Raw genomic sequence first — 12,315 nt, 5'->3', positions numbered from 1 at the left:
TCAGACAGTGCATTCCACATCCTAATCACTCGATTTACCCTGTCTCCACCACACTCTCAGACAGTGCATTCCAGATCCTAACCACTCGATTGACCCTGTTTCCCACACAATCTCATACAGTGCATTCCAGACCCTAACCACTCGATTGACCCTGTCTAAACCACACTCTCAGACAATGCAATCCAGACGAAAACCACTCGATTGACCCTGTCTCCACCACACTCTCAGACAGTGCATTCCAGATCCTACCCACTCGATTGACCCTGTTTCCAACACAATCTCAGACAGTGCATTCCAGACCCTAACCACTCGATTGACCCTTTCTAAACCACACTCTCAGACAGTGCAATCCAGACGCAAACCACTCGATTGACCCTGTTTCCAACAAACTCTCAGACAGTGCATTCCAGATCCTAATCACTTGATTGATCCTAACTCCACCACACTCTCAGACAGTGCATTCCAGATCCTAAACACTCGAATGATCCTGTCTCCACCACACTCTCAGACAGTGCATTCCAGATCCTAACCACTCGATTCACCCTGTCTCCTCCACACTCTCAGACAGTGCATTCCAGGCCCTAAGTACTCAATTGACCCTGTCTCCACCACACTCTCAGACAGTGCATTCCATGTCCCAACCAGTCGCTTGACACTGTCTCCATCACACTCTCAAACACTGCATTCCAGACCCTAAGCACTCGATTGTCCTTGTCTCCACCGCACTCTCAGACAGTGCATTCCAGATCCTAACCGCTCGATTGACCCTATCTCCACTATACTCTCGAGAATTGCATTCCAGACCCAACCACTCGATTGATCCTGTCCCCCAATATCTCTCAGACAGCGCATTCCAGATCCTAACCACTCGACTGACCCTGTCTCCACCACAATCTCAGGCAGTGCATTCCAGACCCAAACCACTCGATTGACACTGTCTCTACCACACTCTCAGGCATTGCAATCCAGACACTAACCACTTGATTGACTCTGTTTCCAACACAATCTCAGACAGAATATTCTAGACCCTAACAACACGATTGACCCTGTCTCCACCACACTCTCAGACAGTTCATTCTAGACCCTAACAATTCGATTGACCCTGTCTACACCACACTCTCAGACAGTGCAATCCAGACGCAAACCACTCGATTGACCTTGTTTCCAACAAACTCTCAGACAGTGCATTCCATACACTAACCACTCGATTGACCCTGTCTCCACCACACTCTCACACATTGCATTCCAGACCCGAACCACTCGATTGATCCTGTCCTCACCACAATCTCAGCCAGTGCATTCCAGATGCTAAGCACTCGATTGACCCTGTCTCCACCACACTCTCAGAAAGTGCATTCCAGACCCTAACCACTCGATTGACCCTGTCTCTACCACACTCTCAGGCATTGCAATCCAGACACTAACCACTTGATTGACTCTGTTTCCAACACAACCTCAGACAGTGCATTCCAGACCCTAACAATTCGATTGACCCTGTCTCCACCACAATCTCAGACAGTGCAATCCAGACGCAAACCACTCGATTGACCCTGTTTCCAACAAACTCTCAGACAGTGCATTCCAGATCCTAATCACTCGATTGACCCTGTCTCCACCACACTCTCAGACAGTGCATTCCAGATCCTACCCACTCGATTGACCCTGTTTCCAACACAATCTCAGACAGTGCATTCCAGACCCTAACCACTCGATTGACCCTGTCTAAACCACACTCTCAGACAGTGCAATCCAGACGCAAACCACTCGATTGACCCTGTTTCCAACAAACTCTCAGACAGTGCATTCCAGATCCTAATCACTTGATTGATCCTGTCTCCACCACACTCTCAGACAGTGCATTCCAGATCCTAACCACTCGATTGATCCTGTCTCCACCACACTCTCAGACAGTGCATTCCAGATCCTAACCACACGATTCACCCTGTCTCCTCCACACTCTCAGACAGTGCATTCCAGGCCCTAAGAACTCAATTGACCCTGTCTCCACCACACTCTCAGACAGTGCATTCCAGACCCTAACCACTCGATTGACCCATTCTCCTCCACTCTCTCAGACAGTGCATTCCTGATTCTAACCACTCGATTGACCCTGTCTACACCACACTCTCAGACAGTGCATTCCTGATTCTAACCACTCGATTGACCCTGTCTACACCACACTCTCAGACAGTGCAATCCAGACGCAAACCACTTGATTGACTTTTTTTACAACACAATCTCAGACACAATATTCTAGACCCTAACAACACGATTGACCCTGTCTCCATCACACTCTCAGACAGTGCATTCCACTCCCTAACAATTCGATTGACCCTGTCTCTACCACAATCTCAGGCACTGCATTCCAGACCCTAACCACTCGATTGACCCTGTTTCCAACAAACTCTCAGACAGTGCATTCCAGATCCTAATCACTCGATTGACCCTGTCTCCACCACACCCTCAGACAGTGCATTCCAGATCCTAACCGCTCGATTGACCCTAACTCCACTATACTCTCAAGCATTGCTTTCCAGACCCAACCACTCGATTGATCCTGTCCTCCAATATCTCTCCGACAGCGCATTCCAGATCCTAACCACTCGATTGACCCTGTCTCCACCACACTCTCAGGCAGTGCATTCCAGACCCTAACCAGTCGATTGACACTTTCACTCCAACCGTCTCAGACATTGCATTCCAGACCCTAACCACTCGATTCACCCTGTCTATGCTACACTCTCAGACAGTGCATTCCAGACCCCAACCACTCGATTGACCCTGTCTCGTCCACACTCTCAGACAGTGAATTCCAAACCCTAACCACTCGATTGACCCTTTCTCCTCCACTCTCTCAGACAGTGCATTCCTGATTGTAACCACTCGATTGACCCTGTCTACACCACACTCTCAGACAGTGCAATCCAGACGCAAACCACTTGATTGACTCTGTTTCCAACACAATCTCAGACAGAATATTCTAGACCCTAACCACACGATTGACCCTGTCTCCATCACACTCTCAGACAGTGCATTCCAGACCCTCACAATTCAATTGACCCTGTCTCTACCACAATCTCAGGCACTGCATTCCAGACCCTAACCACTCGATTGACCCTGTTTCCAACACAATCTCAGACAGTGCATTCCAGACCCTAACCACTCGATTGACCCTGTCTACACCACACTCTCAGACAGTGCAATCCAGACGCAAACCACTCGATTGACCCTGTTTCCAACAAACTCTCAGACAGTGCATTCCAGATCCTAATCACTCGATTGACCCTGTCTCCACCACACTCTCAGACAGTGCATTCCAGATCCTAAACACTCGATTGACCCTGTCTCCACCACACTCTCAGACAGTGCATTCCATGTCCCAACCAGTCGATTGACACTGTCTCCATCACACTCTCAAACAGTGCATTCCAGACCCTAAGCACTCGATTGACCCTGTCTCCACCACAAACTCAGACAGTGCATTCCAGATCCTAAGCGCTCGATTGACCATATCTCCACTATACTCTCAAGCATTGCTTTCCAGACCCAACCACTCGATTGATCCTGTCCTCCAATATCTCTCCGACAGCGCATTCCAGATGCTAACCACTCGATTGACCCTGTCTCCACCACACTCTCAGGCAGTGCATTCCAGACGCTAACCACTCGATTGACACTTTCACTCCAACCGTCTCAGACAGTGCATTCCAGACCCTAACCACTCGATTCACCGTGTCTATTCTACACTCTCAGACAGTGCATTCCATACCCTAACCACTCGATTCACCCTGTCTCTTCCACACTCTCAGAGAGTGCATTCCAAACCCTAACCACTCGATTGACCCTGTCTCCACCGCACTCTCAGACAGAATATTCTAGACACTAACAACACGATTGACCCTGTCTCCACCACACTCTCAGACAGTTCATTCTAGACCCTAACAATTCGATTGACCCTGTCTACACCACACTCTCAGACAGTGCAATCCAGACGCAAACCACTCGATTGACCCTGTTTCCAACAAACTCTCAGACAGTTCATTCCATACCCTAACCACTCGATTGACCCTGTCTCCACCACACTCTCACACATTGCATTCCAGACCCTAACCACTCGATTGATCCTGTCCTCACCACAATCTCAGCCAGTGCATTCCAGATGCTAAGCACTCGATTGACCCTGTCTCCACCACACTCTCAGAAAGTGCATTCCAGACCCTAACCACTCGATTGACCCTGTCTCTACCACACTCTCAGGCATTGCAATCCAGACACTAACCACTTGATTGACTCTGTTTCCAACACAACCTCAGACTGTGCATTCCAGACCCTAACAATTCGATTGACCCTGTCTCCACTACAATCTCAGACAGTGCAATCCAGACGCAAACCACTCGATTGACCCTGTTACCAACAAACTCTCAGACAGTGCATTCCAGATCCTAATCACTCGATTGACCCTGTCTCCACCACACTCTCAGACAGTGCATTCCAGATCCTAACCACTCGATTGACCCTGTTTCCAACACAATCTCATACAGTGCATTCCAGACCCTAACCACTCGATTGACCCTGTCTAAACCACACTCTCAGACAGTGCAATCCAGACGAAAACCACTCGATTGACCCTGTTTCCAACAAACTCTCAGACAGTGCATTCCAGATCCTAATCACTTGATTGACCCTGTCTCCACCACACTCTCAGACAGTGCATTCCAGATCCTAAACACGCGAATGATCCTGTCTCCTCCACAATCTCAGACAGTGCATTCCAGATCCTAACCACTCGATTGATCCTGTCTCCACTACACTCTCAGACAGTGCATTCCAGATCCTAACCACTCGATTGACCCTGTCTCCACCACACTCTCAGAAAATGCATTCCAGACCCTAACCACTCGATTGACCCTGTCTCTACCACACTCTCAGGCATTGCAATCCAGACACTAACCACTTGATTGAATCTGTTTCCAACACAACCTCAGACAGTGCATTCCAGACCCTAACAATTCGATTGACCCTGTCTCCACCACAATCTCAGACAGTGCAATCCAGACGCAAACCACTCGATTGACCCTGTTTACAACAAACTCTCAGACAGTGCATTCCAGATCCTAATCACTCGATTGACCCTGTCTCCACCACACTCTCAGACAGTGCATTCCAGATCCTAAACACGCGAATGATCCTGTCTCCACCACACTCTCAGACAGTGCATTCCAGATCCTAACCACTCGATTGATCCTGTCTCCACCAGACTCTCAGACAGTGCATTCCAGATCCTAATCACTCGATTGACCCTGTCTCCACCACACTCTCAGACAGTGCATTCCAGATCCTACCCACTCGATTGACCCTGTTTCCAACACAATCTCAGACAGTGCATTCCAGACCCTAACCACTCGATTGACCCTGTCTACACCACACTCTCAGACAGTGCAATCCAGACGCAAACCACTCGATTGACCCTGTTTCCAACAAACTCTCAGACAGTGCATTCCAGATCCTAATCACTTGATTGATCCTGTCTCCACCACACTCTCAGACAGTGCATTCCAGAACCTAAACACTCGAATGATCCTGTCTCCACCACACTCTCAGACAGTGCATTCCAGATCCTAACCACTCGATTGATCCTGTCTCCACCACACTCTCAGACAGTGCATTCCAGATCCTAACCACTCGATTCACCCTGTCTCCTCCACACTCTCAGACAGTGCATTCCAGGCCCTAAGTACTCAATTGACCCTGTCTCCACCACACTCTCAGACAGTGCATTCCATGTCCCAACCAGTCGCTTGACACTGTCTCCATCACACTCTCAAACACTGCATTCCAGACCCTAAGCACTCGATTGTCCTTGTCTCCACCGCACTCTCAGACAGTGCATTCCAGATCCTAACCGCTCGATTGACCCTATCTCCACTATACTCTCAAGAATTGCATTCCAGACCCAACCACTCGATTGATCCTGTCCCACAATATCTCTCAGACAGCGCATTCCAGATCCTAACCACTCGACTGACCCTGTCTCCACCACAATCTCAGGCAGTGCATTCCAGACCCAAACCACTCGATTGACACTGTCTCTACCACACTCTCAGGCATTGCAATCCAGACACTAACCACTTGATTGACTCTGTTTCCAACACAATCTCAGACAGAATATTCTAGACACTAACAACACGATTGACCCTGTCTCCACCACACTCTCAGACAGTTCATTCTAGACCCTAACAATTCGATTGACCCTGTCTACACCACACTCTCAGACAGTGCAATCCAGACGCAAACCACTCGATTGACCCTGTTTCCAACAAACTCTCAGACAGTTCATTCCATACCCTAACCACTCGATTGACCCTGTCTCCACCACACTCTCACACATTGCATTCCAGACCCTAACCACTCGATTGATCCTGTCCTCACCACAATCTCAGCCAGTGCATTCCAGATGCTAAGCACTCGATTGACCCTGTCTCCACCACACTCTCAGAAAGTGCATTCCAGACCCTAACCACTCGATTGACCCTGTCTCTACCACACTCTCAGGCATTGCAATCCAAACACTAACCACTTGATTGACTCTGTTTCCAACACAACCTCAGACAGTGCATTCCAGACCCTAACAATTCGATTGACCCTGTCTCCACCACAATCTCAGACAGTGCAATCCAGACGCAAACCACTCGATTGACCCTGCTTCCAACAAACTCTCAGACAGTGCATTCCAGATCCTAACCACTCGATTGACCCTGTCTCCACCACAATCTCAGACAGTGCATTCCAGATCCTAACCACTCGATTGACCCTGTTTCCAACACAATCTCATACAGTGCATTCCAGACCCTAACCACTCGATTGACCCTGTCTACATTACACTCTCAGACAGTGAAAACCACGACCTAAAGTTGTTGAATTCAATATTCAGTCCGGAAGGCTGTAAAGTCCCTAGTCGGAAGATGAGGTGTTGTTCCTCCAGTTTGCGTTGGGCTTCACTGGAACAATGCAGCAAGCCAAGGACAGACATGTGGGCAAGAGAGCAGGGTGGAGTGTTAAAATGGCAAGCGACAGGGAGGTTTGGGTCATTCTTGCGGACAGACCGCAGGTGTTCTGCAAAGCGGTCGCCCAGTTTACGTTTGGTCTCTCCAATGTAGAGGAGACCACATTGGGAGCAACGAATGCAGTAGACTAAGTTGGGGGAAATGCAAGTGAAATGCTGCTTCACTTGAAAGGAGTGTTTGGGTCCTTGGACGGTGAGGAGAGAGGAAGTGAAGGGGCAGGTGTTGCATCTTTTGCGTGGGCAAGGGGTTGTGCCATAGGAGGGGGTTGAGGAGTAGGGGGTGATGGAGGAGTGGACCAGGGTGTCCCGGAGGGAGCGATCCCTACGGAATGCCGATAAGGGGGGTGAAGGGAAGATGTGTTTGGTAGTGGCATCATGCTGGAGTTGGCGGAAATGGCGGAGGATGATCCTTTGAATGCGGAGGCTGGTGGGGTGATAAGTGAGGACAAGGGGGACCCTATCATGTTTCTGGGAGGGAGGAGAAGGAGTGAGGGCGGATGCGCGGGAGATGGGCCGGACACGGTTGAGGGCCCTGTCAACGACCGTGGGTGGAAAACCTCGGTTAAGGAAGAAGGAGGACATGTCAGAGGAACTGTTTTTGAATGTAGCATCATCGGAACAGATGCGACGGAGGCGAAGGAACTGAGAGAATGGGATGGAGTCCTTACAGGAAGTGGGGTGTGAGGAGCTGTAGTCGAGATAGCTGTGGGTGTCGGTGGGTTTGTAATGGATATTGGTGGACAGTCTATCACCAGAGATTGAGACAGAGAGGTCAAGGAAGGGAAGGGAAGTGTCAGAGATGGACCACGTGAAAATGATGGAGGGGTGGAGATTGGAAGCAAAATTAATAAATTTTTCCAAGTCCTGACGAGAGCATGAAGCAGCACCGAAATAATCATCGATGTACCGGAGAAAGAGTTGTGGAAGGGGGCCGGAGTAGGACTGCAACAAGGAATGTTCCACATACCCCATAAAGAGACAGGCATAGCTGGGGCCCATGCGGGTACCCATAGCCACACCTTTTATTTGGAGGAAGTGAGAGGAGTTGAAGGAGAAATTGTTCAGCGTGAGAACAAGTTCAGCCAGACGGAGGAGAGTAGTGGTGGATGGGGATTGTTCGGGCCTCTGTTCGAGGAAGAAGCTAAGGGCCCTCAGACCATCCTGGTGGGGGATGGAGGTGTAGAAGGATTGGACGTCCATGGTGAAGAGGAAGCGGTAGGGGCCAGGGAACTGGAAATTGTTGATGTGACGTAAGGTGTCAGAGGAATCACGGATGTAGGTGGGAAGGGACTGGACAAGGGGAGAGAGAAGGGAGTCAAGATAACGAGAAATGAGTTCTGTGGGGCAGGAGCAAGCTGAGACGATCGGTCTACCGGGGCAGTTCTGTTTGTGGATTTTGGGTAGGAGATAGAAGCGGGCCGTCCGAGGTTGGGCAACTATCAGGTTGGAAGCTGTGGGAGGGAGATCCCCAGAGGAGATGAGGTCAGTGACAGTCCTGGAAACAATGGCTTGATGTTCAGTGGTGGGGTCATGGTCCAGGGAGAGGTAGGAGGAAGTGTCTGCGAGTTGACGCTCAGCCTCCGCGTGGTAGAGGTAGACCTCTCAGACAGTGCATTCCAGATCCTAATCACTTGATTGATCCTGTCTCCACCACACTCTCAGGCAGTGCATTCCAGACCCAAACCACTCGATTGACACTGTCTCTACCACACTCTCAGGCATTGCAATCCAGACACTAACCACTTGATTGACTCTGTTTCCAACACAATCGCAGACAGAATATTCTAGACCCTAACAACACGATTGACCCTGTCTCCACCACACTCTCAGACAGTTCATTCTAGACCCTAACAATTCGATTGACCCTGTCTACACCACACTCTCAAACAGTGCAATCCAGACGCAAACCACTCGATTGACCCTGTTTCCAACAAACTCTCAGACAGTGCATTCCATACCCTAACCACTCGATTGACCCTGTCTCCACCACACTCTCACACATTGCATTCCAGACCCTAACCACTCGATTGATCCTGTCCTCACCACAATCTCAGCCAGTGCATTCCAGATGCTAAGCACTCGATTGACCCTGTCTCCACCACACTCTCAGAAAGTGCATTCCAGACCCTAACCACTCGATTGACCCTGTCTCTACCACACTCTCAGGCATTGCAATCCAGACACTAACCACTTGATTGACTCTGTTTCCAACACAACCTCAGACAGTGCATTCCAGACCCTAACAATTCGATTGACCCTGTCTCCACCACAATCTCAGACAGTGCAATCCAGACGCAAACCACTCGATTGACCCTGTTTCCAACAAACTCTCAGACAGTGCATTCCAGATCCTAATCACTCGATTGACCCTGTCTCCACCACACTCTCAGACAGTGCATTCCAGATCCTAAACACGCAAATGATCCTGTCTCCACCACACTCTCAGACAGTGCATTCCAGATCCTAACCACTCGATTGATCCTGTCTCCACCAGACTCTCAGACAGTGCATTCCAGATCCTAACCACTCGATTGACCCTGTCTCCACCACACTCTCAGAAAATGCATTCCAGATCCTAATCACTCGATTGACCCTGTCTCCACCACACTCTCAGACAGTGCATTCCAGATCCTACCCACTCGATTGACCCTGTTTCCAACACAATCTCAGACAGTGCATTCCAGACCCTAACCACTCGATTGACCCTGTCTAAACCACACTCTCAGACAGTGCAATCCAGACGCAAACCACTCGATTGACCCTGTTTCCAACAAACTCTCAGACAGTGCATTCCAGATCCTAATCACTTGATTGATCCTGTCTCCACCACACTCTCAGACAGTGCATTCCAGATCCTAAACACTCGAATGATCCTGTCTCCACCACACTCTCAGACAGTGCATTCCTGATCCTAACCACTCGATTCACCCTGTCTCCACCACACTCTCAGACAGTGCATTCCATGTCCCAACCAGTCGCTTGACACTGTCTCCATCACACTCTCAAACACTGCATTCCAGACCCTAAGCACTCGATTCTCCTTGTCTCCACCGCACTCTCAGACAGTGCATTCCAGATCCTAACCACTCGATTGACCCTATCTCCACTATACTCTCGAGAATTGCATTCCAAACCCAACCACTCGATTGATCCTGTCCCCCAATATCTCTCAGACAGCGCATTCCAGATCCTAACCACTCGACTGACCCTGTCTCCACCACAATCTCAGGCAGTGCATTCCAGACCCAAACCACTCGATTGACACTTTCACTCCAATCGTCTCAGACAGTGCATTCCAGACCCTAACCACTCGATTCACCCTGTCTCCTCCACACACTCAGACAGTGCATTCCAAACCCTAACCACTCGATTGACCCTGTCTCCACCACACTCTCTGACAGTGCGTTCGAGTCACTAACCACTCGATTGCCCCTGTCTCCACCACACTCTCAGACAGTGCATTCTAGATCCTAACCACTCGATTGACCCTGTCTCCACCACACTCTCAGACAGTGCATTCTAGATCCTAACCACTCGATTGACCCTGTCTCCACCACACTCTCAGACAGTGCATTCCAAACACGAACCACTCGATTGAACCTGTGTCCTCCACTCTCTCAGGCAGTACATTCTAAATCCTAACCACTCGATTGACCCAGTCTCCACCACACTCTCAGACAACGCATTCCAGTCCCTAACCACTCGATTGTCCCTGGCTGTACCACAATCTCAGGCAGTGCATTCCTGATCCTAACCACTCGATTGACCCTGTTTCCATCACACCCTCAGAGAATTTATTCCAGATCCTAACCAGCCGATTGTACCTGTCTCCTCCACACTCTGAGACAGTGCATTCGAGACACTAACAACTCAATTGACCCTGTCTCCCCCAAACTCTCAGACAGTGAATTCCAGATCCTAAACAATCGATTGACCCGATCTCCATCGCACTCTCAGACAGTGCATTGCAGACCCTAACCACTCGATGACCTTGTTTCCAACACACTCTCAGTCAGTGCATTCCAGACCCTGACCACTCGATTGACCCTGTCTCCAAAACACTCTCAGACAGTGCATTCCCGATCCTAACGACTCGATTGACCCTGTCTTTACCACACCCTCAGAGAGTGCATTCCAGGTCCTAACCACTCAATTGACCCTTTCTCCATCACACTCTCAGACAGTGCATTCCAGAACCTAACAATTCGATTGACCCTGTCTCTACCACAATCTCAGTCACTGCATTCCAGACCCTAACCACTCAATTGACCCTGTTTCCAACACAATCTCAGACAGTACATTCCAGACCCTAACCACTCGATTGACCCTGTCAACACCACACTCTCAGACATTGCAAACCAGACGCAAACCACTCAATTTACCCTGTTTCCAACACACTCTCAGAAAGTGCATTCCAGATCCTAACCACTCGATTCACCCTATCTCCACCACACTCTCAGACAGTGAATTCCAGATACTAACCACTCGATTGACCCTGTCTCCACCACAATCTCAGACAATGAATTCCAGATCCTAAGCGCTCCATATCCTAACCGCTCGATTGACCCTATCTCCAATATACTCTCAAGCATAGCATTCCAGACCCAACCACTCGATTGATCCTGTCCCCCAATCTCTCTCAGACAGCGCATTCCAGATCCTAACCACTCGATTGACACTTTCACTCCAACAGTCTCAGATAGTGCATTCCAGATCCTAACCACTCGATTGACCCTGTCTACACCACACTCTCAGACAATGCAATCCAGACGCTAACCACTCGATTGTCCCTGTTTCCAACAAACTCTCAGACAGTGCATTCCAGATCCTAATCACTCGATTGACCCTGTCTCCACCACACTCTCAGACAGTGCATTCCAGATCCTAAACACTCGAATGACCCTGTCTCCACCACACTCTCAGACAGTGCATTCCATGTCCCAACCAGTCGATTGACACTGTCTCCATCACAATCTCAAACAGTGCATTCCAGACCCTAAGCACTCGATTGACCCTGTTTCCACCACAAACTCAGACAGTGCATTCCAGATCCTAACCGCTCGATTGACCATATCTCCACTATACTCTCAAGCATTGCTTTCCAGAACCAACCACTCGATTGATTCTGTCCTCCAATATCTCTCCGTCAGCGCATTCCAGATCCTAACCACTCGATTGACCCTGTCTCCACCACACTCTCAGGCAGTGCATTCCAGACGCTAACCACTCGATTCACCCTGTCTATTCTACAC

This window comes from Carcharodon carcharias, chromosome 19 (assembly GCF_017639515.1).
Source record: "Carcharodon carcharias isolate sCarCar2 chromosome 19, sCarCar2.pri, whole genome shotgun sequence".
Classification (NCBI taxonomy): domain Eukaryota; kingdom Metazoa; phylum Chordata; class Chondrichthyes; order Lamniformes; family Lamnidae; genus Carcharodon; species Carcharodon carcharias.
The sequence above is the reverse complement of the archived record's forward strand: the minus strand, read 5'-3'. Positions refer to the sequence as shown.